Source organism: Cornus florida, unplaced genomic scaffold, assembly GCF_030987335.1.
Source record: "Cornus florida cultivar Cherokee Brave unplaced genomic scaffold, ASM3098733v1 CherokeeBrave_3.0.0_Hap2_Chr11, whole genome shotgun sequence".
NCBI classification, from domain to species: Eukaryota; Viridiplantae; Streptophyta; class Magnoliopsida; order Cornales; family Cornaceae; genus Cornus; species Cornus florida.
In genome coordinates this window covers 91092444-91106278 of record NW_026775581.1, presented here as the reverse complement: position 1 = coordinate 91106278, position 13835 = coordinate 91092444, and the positions used below count along the sequence as shown (strand labels likewise).

General features: G+C 34.7%; 2 pseudogenes; both read right to left on the bottom strand.

Moving 5' to 3' along the window:
• Positions 1-6018: 6018 nt before the first annotated feature.
• Positions 6019-8127, bottom strand: LOC132284687 (geraniol 8-hydroxylase-like; annotated as a pseudogene).
• Positions 8128-10076: 1949 nt separating this feature from the next.
• LOC132284688 (geraniol 8-hydroxylase-like) lies at positions 10077-12428 on the bottom strand (annotated as a pseudogene).
• Between the last annotated feature and the right edge of the window lie 1407 nt (positions 12429-13835).

Genomic DNA, 13835 nt, shown 5'->3' with positions numbered 1-13835 from the left:
TGAAGGTTTTAATTCTTGTAAAGGTTGGCTTAAAATGCCACTTGTAGCCTTATTTGTCAAAATGTGTATATTTGATTCCATTTATGTAATGTGTACATAAGTACACTCTATGCAATGTATTTGACTTGTTTGAGATGAGGCCGAAGGCCAATGGCATGTATTTTGCATCCTATGTAATTTTTTGACTTCATGGAATATTGTGAAAATATTGAAAAATGCCAAGTTATTGCTTCACCATGTTTGTATCGGGTGTGGGAATTCCATTTTCATTCTTTCATAGGGTCTCATTAATCGTGTATGAAGTGTGGCCAAGGGCCAAACGGCCATTTGACTCCATTTTATATTTTTGGATTTCATGTTTTCCATTTCAAGTTCATTTTCGTCTTTTTGGTTGTTGGGGGGTCGGATTTTGCATCAGAGGTACTTTTAAGCCATGGACCATTGTAGCGCGTCCTAATAGGTAAGTTACGTTTGCGTACATGATCGTTTTCATGAAAAGCCTCATCCTTGGTGATTTGAGCCTCCTATGGACTCATTTTGCATTTTTATTGCATAATCTGATCTTAGGGCATTTTGGGGTTTTCTTTCATGAAATAAATTCTAGTCTCAACATAGTCACTTAGAAAATGTGATTTTAAGGGGGGTTTCTTCTTCGTGTTTTACCATAAAATGTCATCTTGGTACCGGAAATCCCTTGCAAAGTTCAGCTTTCAGTTTTACATTTTAGCAGCTTTTTAACCTTCATGACCTGATTTCATTGAGGGGCATTTTGGGCATTTTACAGCGAGTTTTTCTCATTTTCTTCTACGTTGTCGAGTAAAAAACTTGATTTTGGGGGGGGAGGGGGGTTCTTATTTGTGTTTCTCCAAAAAATGTCATCTGGGCCCTCAAAAACCTATTTTTTCCCCAAAAAAAACCCCTGCTGTCAGCTTTTTGCTGACTTTTAGTACAAGTATGCGAGTAGTGGATTCTCGTAACTGGTTAGATGAGCTTGGGCAGTGTAGTGGTCATCATTTTTTGCCTTTTAACCGGTTAGGAAGGCTTGGTAACCAGTTAAGTGGTCTTGGGTTGACTATTTTGACCTTTTTGCCCATTTTTCTTCCGTTAGCCATATCTTCTTTGTCCGGACTCTAAATTGAGTGAACTTTTTTTTGAACTTGATTAATTTTTTGCTGTCTTTCCAACGGTGTGCTCAGTTGCACCTAGATCTTCCTAAAAAATTACCAGTTTACCCTTTTAGCCTTACGTGTTCGTTTTTCTTCGTCTTGTTGTTTCTCTTTCATTCGGACTCCGAATCATGTGATTCTTGAGTCCATCTTGATTAATTTTTTGTTGTCTTTCCAATGGTGTGCTTGGTAGCACCCATTTTGGGGTAAAATGACTACTTTATCCTTGGTCCATTTCTTGTAGGGTTTTGAAATCCTTGTTTTCCTTTTGCTTCTGTTGAGCCTCAGGACTTCTCAGGAAGCCACTTTTATGTCTTAGGGATGATGTACATCTCTAGAGACCATGTTTTTGTTTAGCTTCCGTATTTTGGATCCATTACGGGTCATCACATGATACACTGGATTTGTAAAATCCAAGGTCATCACAAAACATATTGATATCCGGTATCACTGGATACGTGAAGTGATTGAGAAACAATCATTATAGTTGAAGAAGATTCATACAGAAAAGAATCCATCTGATATGTTGACAAAGGTAGTTCCAAGGGAAATTAAAGCTTGAGCTCTGCATTAGGAGATTCATACAAAAAAGAATCCATCTGATATGTTGACGAAGGTAGTTCCCAGGGAAATTAAAGATTGAGCTCTGCATCAGGATTGCAGGGATATGCTCGAACTAAGGAGTGCAAGATATAATATCTCTTGTGGGTGGATGGGGAGATTGTTGGGTCCACCCATTATTCATATTTACCTATGTAAATTTGTAATAGTAAGCTATTAGTGTGCATGTGATATAGTTAATATGCATGTGAAAGGGACAAAGGCGGTGGAAGTAGAAATAAATGAGATTTGCGGCGCCGAATGTGATACCCCTTTTTTCGGAACACGAGTTGATCAAAGCCGCGAACAAAATCAGGAGATATAAAAAACAATGAAAGTAGTTCAAATAAGCACAGAGTACAAAAAGAAATAAAAATAATAAATAACTCACTGAAGGAAAATCTTTTAAATAATAAATCCATTAATAATTCTCCAATGGTTACAACTAGGGAATCCATAACTCAAGGACCCCTAAAAACATTATCCAATAATCCAGTCGACTATAAAACAATAAGTCTATCATCCTACATTGAAATAAACTGAAAGAATAGAAAAGTTCTCTAGTTGTGGATCCTCAACCTTGAGACTTGAACTTTTAATAACTTGAAAGATAAAAATAAGTGGGTCAAACCCACGAGCAAGTTCTTTCTACCATGCCTCTGAAAATCAATAAGCAGATCATTTCTGATCAAAACCAAACCTAATTTTTTATCTTTAATAAACAATGATACATTTATATATAAATAATTATATATAATACACTCATCACATCCATTAATAGGTTCATTAAAATTTTAAACACATTAAACAATGATTAAATAATAATCATTCCTAGTCCAATCTACAATTTCATTTAAAGAAAAGTTACCTCCATCCTAAACAGTTATTTAACCATTTAAAATAATTAATTAAAATTAAAAGAAATAATTTCTTTAATCTAAAACTCAATAATGATTTATTTATTTAAATCACAAATCTAATACCTATGCTTTGACAAATCGACCATATCTCCACCAATATTATTATATTAATATACATAAAATAATACACTAACATTTAAATACTAGATTATTCTAATATATGAATATCTATTACCTCCAATTCATACGTATAATAACCATAGATATAATTTTTAACCATCTAATACACACGACAATTTATTTATACTTTGACAAATAAACCATGCCATTGCAAGTATTTTTATTTACACATTGGCAATTCAACCATGCCTCCACAAGTATTATATATTTATATTTTTAAATTAGCAACTCATCCATACTTCATATATATGTATTTTATTCTTATAAATATTTAGGCCATATATTTAATCATTTGGCAACTCATCCATGCCTTTAATTCAACCATATACCAACTTTAAACTTAACTATGAACTAAATTACACATAGACATCTCATGCATATCATAAGTATAACATTAATTTAATAGTCATCTATCCAGATATACCAAATAAGAATAATTAATATTACATAAATTATTTAATATATATATATATATATATATATATACACATACATATAACACCTTCCATAATAATCATTGATTATTTAAAATCATATATACATATACATCGATATATATATATATATTCATATATCCTTCCATACAACTCATAGATGAATTAAACTATATTTATACATATATAAATAATTATATATATATATATATATATATATATATATACAGACACACACACTTTCTTTCATAATAAATTATTAATTTATTATATTTACGCAAATTAAATGCTACTAAATATGTCATAAATTGTTTCACATAAACACTTTATCTCGGTTTAAATAATTTTCCGACACCGTCTCACTAAAACGTAAATATCTCTTAGTAGGATAGGAATCTGAGAATGAAATTGGTACCATTGAAAAGAGGACAAAAAATCCTTAAATTTGAGTTCAAGAATGACCCAATTTTGATTTAAGATGACTGAGTTATGATCGTTTAAATTTTGAGTAATAAAACAGACAGAATAATAGGCTGAGCTCAATCGTTTTGTGAGCGCGACCGCACCGGATAAAAGACTAAGATTCTGACACATGGCGCACTCTGATTCACTGGTACGTCAACTCTGATGGTGTGCGCCGCACCAAATCTTTTCTCGCAGCTGCACCTGATCCAAATCAAGTCCTCTTTGATCAAGAAAAACTATGGCTCAGATCTGTGGCACACCAAATCTCCATGGAACCGCCCACACCAGATCAATCTACTTTCATAAAAATTATCTAATGGTGTAGATCTGTGAGTGCACCATCTTCTCTTGCACACAACCACACTGGATAACACCCCCTTTTGATGCACACCAATAACAATAGGCTCCGGTCTATATAATATATCTTGTATATAATATAAACAATATATATATATATAAATTTTCAGTATAGGAAAATAAAACTAATAAATTCCTAAAAATATAGAAAAAATACCAGAAAAATTTCAGAAAATTTCCAAAAATTCTAGAAACCCTAAATAATGCTCTTGGGTCATATATTATTCTATAACTTGATTTTAAAATATATACAACACTTATATATACAATTAAAATTCAATCTTCCACAAATCAAATATAATAATTTATACTTTTAATTATTCCGATCTAACCATTATTTTAAGCAAATAAAATTAATCTAAACATTGATACTCAAGGTGAAATTCTTATGAGTTCTAAGAGTAAAGTTAGAGAAGAACTAGTCTAAATGTTTCGAAACGAAACTGACGCTTCAAGTTTTTATTGTTTCTTCCAATCCCGACGTTCTCTTTTTCAGATCCGGCCTCCTCCTTGTCAGCATTTTCTTCTTCTCTCTCTACCTCTCTTATTTTCTAACGTGAAATTTTTTTTTAATAATAAAACCTTATGTGTTTATTTATACACATTAATTACCCTAATCTTATTCTTAGTATGACTACCAAATAAAAGAAATAATAATTATCTTTAAATAATATATGTATATATAAACATATATTATATTATATATATATATATTCTTCCATAACACTTATTAAATATATATTTATATTATGCAAAAATGATCATTTAAATAATCACATAACCATGGGCTTTTATTAATTAATCCAACAAGAAGCTTTATACAAGCGCAGGACCACACTCTTTGGTCTAACTTTCCTTAAGCCCAAATTCAATTAATTTAAATAAATCAAATAATTAAATAAACACTTAAATTAAAATAACTAATTACATGAAGCATGTAAACAAAACAAGAAATTACAACCAAGTCACACCATACCAATAAAATTAGCACATCAATAATTCAATCAATAATCAAACACACACACATCAATCATCATATCAATTCAACAAATATAATTATAATAAGACAATTAATCTAAGCACTCAATTAAATAAAACAAATTATTTAAAAATAAAATAAAAGTAATTAATCCTAATTAAATTAAATAAATCATTTAAAAATAAAATAAAAATAATTAATTTTAATTAATAAATCTTTTAAAATATCTGGATATTACACCGAATGTGGTGATATGTGTAGATATGTGACCTATGGAGTTATTTGTGTATAGCAGTAAAGGTATATAGGTGTGGCAATGCCAAATGTGCATTAAATGCAAAGAAGAAAAATGTGTAAAAGAGAAAGACAAAATGTGAGCACATTAAGTGCGTTGTTGGCTAAGGCACGCAATCTTGCCTATATATATCTGCGTGATGTTAAGCAGGAGCAAGGGAAGTGCGTCTGACACTAGGTATTGAGAGAATAATACAGAGAGTGAGAGTGAGAACCCACTGGCTAGTGAGGTTTTGGGTGTTTCCATTCTTCTGTAATTGCTCTAGTCTTGGGAATAACTTGACTAGCATCCCTTGTAATATTTTTCTTCATAGTGATATTTTGTCGGTTTGTCCCATGGTTTTTTTCCTCCTCTATCCTTCGAGGGTTTTACCACGTAAAAATATTGGTGTCCCGAATACTTTCATTTTCTTGCACTTATTTTGTTTCTTGGCAAATCTATCTTGGCTTGTTGCTGTTCCACACACACTCACACCTTGTCTTTTTCCTACATTAATGTCATGGAATGGACTTGGATTCAGACCCTGATGAATAGTTAGGCTCTCAATATAAGGGGAGAGACCTTATACATAAACACAATACAGATACTACTATCATACCCAAAATATTACAAAGTTTTTATTGTAATTTTTATGATACATGCAGTATTAATAGATTTTGAAAACACAACATTCATTCGCCAAGGCCTATGGCCTACTGGTATACCCTCGGACCCCTCTCCTTTCAAAGTGAGACGCCAAGGGTTCAAGTCTCCCAAAACTATTACGGGAGTTATTTGCAAGGGGAGAAAAAAAAAACATTTATTCTATAGTAATCTCAAGTAGTTAATATATTACTTCCTAGGGAGGACAGTGGATTTTAGACATGGATAGGGATAGCTAGCAGAGGCTGAGCCTTCTGTAAGGTGATGCCAAACTTTTCCTCCATGTTCAACTCCTTTGGCGCAATGCCATCTTCAAGCTTCCAGTCAAATGAGTTTATGAGTGAACCCAACGTCAAGTGAACCATTCTAATTGCCAGCAGCATTCCAGGGCACATTCTCCGTCCACTCCCAAATGGAATTAGCTCAAAATTGTGGCCTCTGACATCAATTTCTGACCCCAGGAACCTCTCTGGCATAAACAATTAGCACTTGTGCACCCTTTGGGACTGTGAAGCCATTAACTTCAATATTTGCATCAACTTTGCGAGGTACCAAGAATGGCAGTGCTGGGTGTAGCCTGAAGGTCTCTTTTATGATTGCTTGCAAGTATGGTAGACGTGGGATGTCTGATTCTTCCACCGGCTTGCCTTTGCCCAAAACTTGTTCCATCTCAGCTTTGGCTTTCGAAAGAGTTTGTGGGTTGTGTAAAATCTCTGCCATTGCCCATTCCAACGTGCTTGAAGTTGTATCTGTCCCTGCTAAAAATAGATCCTGCAAACATGTAGGGTGTGTAGGCTTGTAACTTCACTGAACATTTCTACATAACCAATGGGCATTAGTCCATATGGTATGATCTCTCCTCCTTGAAGGGAGTTGAGTCTTTTAGCTCAGCTGGGTGCAAAATTGTGGATGTGTGCCTTTAATTGAACTTTTGGAGGGGAAGAAAAAATTACATAAGCACAAGTGCCATTACTCATAAAAAAGGACATTGGCATGCTCATCCCCCTTTAAGGCATAAAATGGTTGCTTTGGTTTTAATGATAAAACACTTCTAGTTTGAATTAGAAAGATTGTGCAACATTTCTACATAAAGACCGTAGTGTGCTTTTTTAAAAAAATTCCTTTTAAATAAAGGGCTTTACCCTGTTCTATCCCGCAATATAATAAGATTGTTTTTTATTTCCTCAAACAAATATGTACTATCCTTGGATTTGGAGAAAAATGATAAATAAACTAGAAATTATATGAGACTTACCGATAACAAATTTCGGATGTGAATTTGATCAATCTCATCCTTGTTATCTTTACTGATACTGAGAAGGTTATCCAACACATCGTTACTCTCTATATAACCATGACATTTCCTCATCTCCAATCGTTTATTGATCATACTATCCAAGAACCCAAACATCTTCTCAAGATGAAACCCCATTCTACGTCTAATACCTTGTATATCAAACTTTCTAAGGATAGGGAAGTAATCAGACGAATTGGGTTTTCCAGCCTCTTCCATTGTGCCCCGAACTAATTCCTTGATCTCTTGTGCCATATCAGAACTTGGGTCAATCAAATTCACAGAAAATATGGTGTTTGACAACAGTTTAAGGCTAGTTCTAAATGCAGCTTGTCCTATATCCACTGCAACACCTGCTTTGGAACAACTGTGGACAAAGTCAATGAGTTCCTGAAGATTTTGGCACCTGAGCTGTTGCTGAGCATCCAATTTTTGACTTGAAAATACATGAGAGTTCAAGATTTTCCGGAAGTTTCTCCACTGGGTTGAAACAGGTAGCCAACCCACTGTGAATAAGTGATAGTTGTGGGCTCGCATTGCGTCTGGGACGAATCGGTTGGAGAAGGAGAGGTCTTGGCTTTGGAGGATTTCTCTGGCCATGGTTCGTGATGAAATGACCACCATGGTTATTTGGCCTAGTTTTAAGGTCATGATAGGACCATATGTTTTGGCTAGCTTGGATAGAGATTTGTGGGGTTGGTTGCTGAGTTTAAGAATGTTTCCGATGACAGGCAGTGGTGCTGGTCCCGGTGGAAGCTTGCCCTGTCTAGTTTTGGTTGCATTTGCAATTGAGAGTAGGCCTTGAACCAAAGTGCAGATAAATAGAACACATAGTAGGAAACTCAGCAAATCCATTTCTTTGTTTGTGTGTGTTTGTGCGGGAGACTTAAGGATACTAATTTGGGAACTTCCGTGTGTCTGAGAGAGACAGACAGAGAAAGAGAGAGATTAAGGATATTTGTGAGCATCAATCTTAATGACTGTTCCTCGTTGAAATTGAACAGTGCTAATGATAGTTACTGATTTCTGTGCAACATGTCTATTTCAAATGCTTTCGTTATGTAGCGTTAATTTTATATAACTATGGACATGTAGATTTGGACTTGAACAATAATTTACTTTATTTTATATGTATTTTACATAATAAAAAATGTAACAAAAGACAATTTAGACAAATATTACTTATGCTTATGTGAAAGGTATCAAAAGTCACATTTACTATATCGAGATGACTTGCTCAGCTTGAATTAATCTTCCTCCAAGGCATGTGGTCTAATGTTAGACCCTTGACAAACGAATTTTTTCACCTTTTTTTCCTCTTTCAATGTGACAGTTACAAATTTCCTCTATCAATGTGATAGTTACCAATACAGACGCGCCACAAACTTCCGTGAGAAACTGGCTTAAAAAAAAAAAAAAATTCTATCTAGAGCTTTAATATTTATTGTTTACAATTGTTCTAATAGCATCTTATGCACAGTGTACTAGGGTGATGCTTCAAACCGATGAACTAAAGCTTTAGACCATGGAATTAATAAAAAAAGTTCGTAGCAAGCAAACAATGTATGATGTTTTAATCTAACAAGTAAACACAATTACGAGTATAAAGTGCAAATTACTGAGGATGTATCATGTGGTCTTGGCGATAATGGTCCCCCCATTTTTTCTTAACAATGCTTTCACTTTACCGTTCTTAAACATTTTAGGTACCGGAGCATAGTTGTTAAAAGGCTCAAGGTGCATGCTGCACAAAGCACGTGAAAAAATAATATAAGCTGAATAATACTCTTAACATTTGGATAAACCATAAACCAAAACTTTGAGCAGTAGTTAAAAGAATTTAATGGGTGTCAAATTGAAATGGTAAACTTTTTTGAATTGTATCCAACTTCTAGTGTTATATTTTCTGTTCACGTTAACAAGCTCTCCACGCATGGAGGTAAGGCTCCGCAGACCATTTATTTCTAATTTCTACGTATGTACACTCTCTTATTGCGCTCTAGCCAGTTACCTAGGTGCCCAAGTGACTGCTTGCAGTGACATTGTTTCGTTTTATCTTTAATATCATTGGAAAGTTGATTATGGTCGGTATACATATATGGATTGATATTTTTGGCAGCAGATGGATTATTGGAGGTCTAGAAAAACAATTCCTTTTCAATTGTTCTTATGAAGGTGAAACTTTTATTGTTGTTCCTTCTGTTAGTTGTCGTTAAAGGAAAACTGTAAGTTTTACCTTGCATTTTGAAAAAAGTCTTAGTAATTCAATTCAGTTATTCAATTTATGTATCATAAGAATAGGAATGTCACATTTTCTTGAACTGCCTATATTCAATCCCTAAATCAATAGTCTTCATTCACTTGAGCTGTGTTACTACCAAGTGCCAACGATGATATGAAGACAATGTGTCTTGCATATATATTGGTTCCCCTATCTTCTCCCAGCCACACTATGGCTACTTACTCTTGATCTGTTTGTTAGCAATGATAATCAATTAAACGAACTTAACCCGAGCTGTTCAGGAGTAAAGGCAACTTTTCGTTAGGTCCAATGGCTAAATGTCATGGAATGGATTTGGCTTGAAGCCATAATGAATTGTTAAGCTTATTAATACAAGGGGAGAGCCATTAGATATAAACACAACATACTTACTAATAGACATTAAGTCTGTTATAGCCAAAATAAGTTGTTTTTATTAATACTCCATTATGATAGATGGAGTAATAGTGTTTGAAAACACAACATTCATTCTATAGGAATCACAAGCAATCAATATATTACTGCCTAAACATGGCAATGGCTTCTAGACATGGATAGGGTTAGCTAGCAGAGGCTGAGCCTTATGTAAGGAAAAGCCGAACTTTTCGTCCATGTTCAAGTCCTGTGGTGCAATTCCATCTTCAAGCTTCCAATCAAATGAGTTTATGAGTGAACCCAACATCAAGTGAACCATCCTAATAGCCAGTGACATTCCGGGACACACTCTCCGTCCACTGCCGAATGGAATTAGCTCAAAATCGTGGCCTCTGACATCAACTTCTGACCCCAAAAACCTCTCTGGCATAAAAGATTCATGATTCGGCCATACACTCGGATCGCGGCCAATAGCCCACACATTTACAAGCACTTGTGCACCCTCTGGGACTGTGAAGCCATTGACTTCAACATTTGCATCAACTGTCGTGGTACCAAGAATGGCACTGGTGGGTGTAACCTGAAGGTCTCTTTTATGATTGCTTGTAAGTATGGTAGGCGTGCGATGTCTGATTCTTCCACTGGCTTCCCTTTGCCCACAACTTGTTCAATCTCAGTTTTGGCTTTCGAGAGTGTTTGTGGGTTGTGTAGTAGCTCTGCCATTGCCCATTCCAATGTGCTTGAAGTTGTATCTGACCCCGCAGCAAATAGATCCTGTAACATATAGTTTGTGTGGCCTTGTAACTTCGCTGATTAATGAAACATTTCTACGTAAACACCAGTGTCATTACTCCTAAAGAAGGAAATTGGCATGGTCATCCTCCTCCAAAGCATAAAGTGGTTTTTTATTTTTTTTATTTTTTATTTTTTATTTTTAAATGATAAAACACATCTTATTTGAATATTACGCAATATTTCTACATAAAGACCGAAGTGTTATTTTTTATTAATAATAATAATAATAATAATGGGTATTACCCAATTATGTCCTACAATAACAAGACTGTTTTTGATTTTAATAGTAGAACACATTCCAAAAATTAACAAAAAAGCGGAATAAGAACACTAAGTAAGAAACACGCAAATTTACGTGGTTAACTCAAAACTTGGACTATGTTTCAGGAATTGCAGGGATTTTACTATGTAGAGAAATGACACACTATAACTGAAGGTTCGGATTGAATATATACTAATTCCTCCATTGTACTGCTATAAAATTAGGGCTACATATCAAGTGAAAAAATACAATAATATACCAAAAAATTCGGGTTGGCCGGGGTTGCAGGAGCAACATCCCTTGCCATGGGGCCAAGCGGTAATGGGGTGTTGCCCCTGCAACCCCTGCCAACTTACTGCGAAGTTGGGTTATCAGGCTCTACACTTTCTATCACACATCTTATTTGTATTAATTGTGAGTAAGAGTGTGCTTGGATTGAGGGAGTTTAAGGTGAAGGAAACAAAGGGAAATGACACACAAAAAATAAATAAATAAATAAATAAAAATGAGAGTAAATAAGTTAAGGATTACATAGTTTTGTATGATACATACCAATAACAACCTTTGGATGTGAATTTGATCAATCTCATCACTGTTATCTTCACTGATACTGAGAAGAGATTCCAAAACATCATTGCTCTTGATATAACCATGAAATTTTCTCATCTCCAATCTTTTACTGATCATACTATCCAAGATTCCAACCATCTTCTCAAACTGAATCCCCGTTCTACGTCTTATACCTTGTAGATCAAACTTTCTAAGGACAGGGAAGTAATCAGCCAAATTGGGTTTTCCAGCTTCTTCGATCATGCCCTGAACTGATTCCTTGATCTCTTGTGCCATATCAGAACTTGAGTCAATCAAATTCACAGAAAATATGGTGTTTGACAACAGTTTAAGGGTAGTTCTAAACGCAGCTTGTCCTATATCCACTGCAACATCTGCTTTGGAACTTCTGTGGACAAAAGCAATGAGCTCCTCCACTTTTTGGCACCTCAGCTGTTGCTGAGCATCCAATTTTTGACTTGAAAATACATGAGAGTTCAAGATTTTCCGGAGGATTCGCCACCGGGCTGAAACAGGTAGCCAAGCCACTGAGAGTAGGTGGTGGTTATGGGCTCGGATTGCATCTGGGACGAATCGGTTGGAGAAGGAGTAGTCTTGCCTTTGGAGGATTTCTCTGGCCGTGGTTGATGAAGAAATGACCACTGTGGTTATTTGGCCTAGTTTTAAGGTCATGATTGGACCATATGTTTTGGCCAGCTAGGAGAGAGATTTGTGGGGTTGATTGCCGAGTTTAAGAATGTTTCCGATGACCGGCAGTGGTGCCGGCCCTGGTGGAAGCTTGCCCGGACTAGTTTTGGCTCCATTTGCAATTGATAGTAGGCCTTGAACCAAAGTCCATATAAACAGAATAAATAGTAGAAAACTAATAAGCAAATCCATATCTGTTTGTGTGAGACTAAGGAAATTTGCAAAGCCTCTACGTGTGTGAGAGAGATTAAGGATATTTGTGAGCTTGAATCTTAAAGGCTGTTCCTTTTCAAATTGAAAAGCTCTAATGATAGTTACTATTTTTGCGCAACATGTTTATGTCTGAACTTAGCTAAAAAACGAGTGTGTTATGTATCTGTTTACATAAACAATGCTCCGAAGCTTATTTTAAAGGGATTATTACATATAAATGATGCTAATGGCCCAAATTTATTATCTGATGAAGTCGAAGTCTTGTAGTTTTGAAAAAATAAAATTGACCCAAATATTAACGTGGATATGGAAAAACACTGTTCATTACTAGCTCTCACAGAGGTATCACTTTTAGGCACATAAGTACCACTTTTTGTTCACGCAAGTACTATTTTTTGTGCATTAGGTACCATTTTTGTTTTGGACATAGAGGAACCACTTTTATTCACATAAGTTTCACTTTTTATGCACATAGGCATCACTTTTTTGTACAGCACAAAAAGTGATACGATGACAAAAATAATACCTGCATGCATAAAAAATGATACTTTTATACTTAAATGTGGTACCTTTATGAAGGTAAATAGTATTTTTTCATATCTTCATTTTTACTAAACTACAAAAGTTTGACTCTGATAAATATAATTCACTAGCACTGTTTATGCGGAATAATCCCAATCTTAAAAGCTTGGAAAAATGAGTTATACCCGTTGATACGAGTGCCACCGGTAAAGACAAAAGCTGAGTCAATCTCTGAAAAATGTGTCCTTGTAAATTGAAAAAATGAATGGTAATGGATTTGGGTATCACTATCAACCATGTATTATTATTATTATTATTATTATAATGGATAATAATTGATTGGGTATGATAATTGATATGATAATTTGTTCACTTCGTAATTTGCCTCAGCAAGACCTTATCGATTCCAGGTACTTAACGGGCAGATCAAGCCAGCCCAGTTCACAATTTTGGAAACTCAGGAGCTTGCTAGGGTTTTGACTTTTCAACGGGCCGAATTGGCTTATTCTAATATTGTACTTGAAAGCACTGATGAGTGCCTTATATTTGAAATCAAAAATAATTTAGTTCAAAATTTATATTAAATTTTCTCTAATTCTAAATTTAAAGGCTGATTTGGTACTGCCAAGGTAATTTAAAATCTTTAAGTTTAGGGCTTTGGAATAATGGGCTTATAACTTATGTCGATTTTTCTCTTGAAAAGCACTTCATTTGGGCTTAGTTCACCTAGTACCATTAAAACGACGACGCTTCATCACCTTCTTTTTCAATCTTCCATTTCTCTGCCCACACAATTCTCAAAAAACTTCTAGCTATTGTGTTCTGCGATTCTGCTTAACGCTCACATAAGAAGAAGAGCAATTTGTACAAAAATGTATT